Source organism: Manacus vitellinus, unplaced genomic scaffold, assembly GCF_001715985.3.
Source record: "Manacus vitellinus isolate BGI_N305 unplaced genomic scaffold, ASM171598v3 scaffold_102_pilon, whole genome shotgun sequence".
Classification (NCBI taxonomy): Eukaryota; Metazoa; Chordata; class Aves; order Passeriformes; family Pipridae; genus Manacus; species Manacus vitellinus.
Genome location: NW_021938808.1, coordinates 292,874 through 294,365, shown reverse-complemented (window position 1 = coordinate 294,365; position 1,492 = coordinate 292,874). Strand labels below are relative to the sequence as shown.

The 1,492-nt window shown below is 50.4% G+C and overlaps 1 protein-coding gene and 1 long non-coding RNA gene across 2 annotated transcripts in view; one reads left to right on the top strand and one right to left on the bottom strand.

Annotated features, from left to right (window-relative positions):
* HOXB4 (homeobox B4) overlaps positions 1–1,492 on the top strand; it is a 15,129-nt gene that overhangs the window by 2,870 nt on the left and 10,767 nt on the right. The gene's annotated exons all lie outside the window — the stretch shown is intronic.
* The window catches only part of LOC115307827, a 24,673-nt gene that overhangs the window by 14,217 nt on the left and 8,964 nt on the right, over positions 1–1,492 (bottom strand). Inside the window, exon 2 of the long non-coding RNA XR_003916194.1 lies at positions 20–113. This is a non-coding gene — a long non-coding RNA (uncharacterized LOC115307827). The remainder of the gene's footprint in view (positions 1–19; positions 114–1,492) is intronic.

The window sequence follows — 1,492 nt, the reverse complement described above, 5'->3', positions numbered from 1 at the left end:
AGGAAAGCGAAGCTCTGACCGTGCAGGTAGGCGGGGATTTTCCTTGGCATTTTTCATCGCTCCTCTCACTTTAATGCCACGCATCAGACGCGGGACAATTAGTTCTTCTGGAGCTGTAGAAGACACAGAATAAACACAAAGCGCTTTAATACCGAGCCTGAGAATATGGAGAATCTCTGGGACGCGATTCCTGCTGGGGAAGGGGGGGGGGAAATATTTCTTGTTTTACCCGTGTGGTTGTGCAGATATTTCTGCAGTGCCTTTGGGGTAAGGTGAGAAATCCTCCGATTTAAGGGCTCTCAGACCTAGGAACGGGGATGGCCTGGGTAGGTGGGGGTTGTTTGCCCCCAAAAACGCGAAATGAGGCCCCTCCCCGTGCGTTCACCTGGCTCGGGGTGTCTCTCCTTCAGAAATTGGTGCCACTATCCCCAATTTCCCCCTTTTTTTGCCCCCCCCGTCCTCTGTCTTTAACCTCTCCCCTCCCCCGAGGGTTTTTTTGTTCAGTAAGCGGTGTATAAACCTCGCCGGTGCTCTGAAGGGGGAACAAAACCACCCCCAGAGCGGTTCTTCCTCCCCCAAGAACCCAGTTCAGGTTCCCCAGCCCGCCAGAGCCGAGCTGAGCATCTTTATTAATTCCAACCCCTTTTGGGGGGGCATCGCCCCGGGGCAGGGCAGGAAGGGACCCTCCTGGCCAGGCTGCTGCTGGAGGGTGACAAAAGGCGGAATTTCGCCCCTAAAACCCCCCTTTGGCTCCCAGGTTCGTTCAGCACTGAACGATTCGGGGGGTGGCTGGAGGGAAGAATCTGTTTGGGAGCGGCACAGGGAGGTTTGGGGAGCTGCAAGAGGCAACTGGACGCTGCAGTGCCGTTCTCAGGCCATTTCGAATGTCGTGCCTTTATTTATTTTTATTTTAGAGTGTTTTTTTTTTTCTTAACGTTTGCGCCTTTTACACCTTCCCTGCTCGCTGGGTGCAGCGTCGAGACAAAATTCAAACGCCCTCCCACCCAAAAACCCAACCGAGAAAGGCAGAGGCCGAGCTAAAAACCACCCCAAAACAAAGAAACCCCCACCAAAAACAAACTTCGCCAAGGTAACCTAGTTACAGATGCGCGTGATGTCTTATTTTATTCAACAAAAAGTGATTAAAATCTGTTAAAGGATTTAATTAAGAGAATTAAATGAAAAGGAAGGGGCACAAATGAGTTGGAAAAAAAAAAAAAAGCGGAGCTATTCTAAACGATTAAATCGCCATTTTAACAGTATAATGGGGTTTGCATACTGAAAAGAGAAATCAGAGCTCATATCTCATCAATAATTCATAGGCAAGAGGGATCATTGCGAGGTCAGCAGACTTGGACAGCCCCGGCTCCTCTCTCGGAGGAGAAGGGTGAGCAGCGGATCACAACACGACACGGACCCCGGGGCTGCCGGGTCACCTTTTTAAGGAAAACATCCAGGGTTTTGTTGGGGGTTTTTTTTGGTGTTGTTGTTT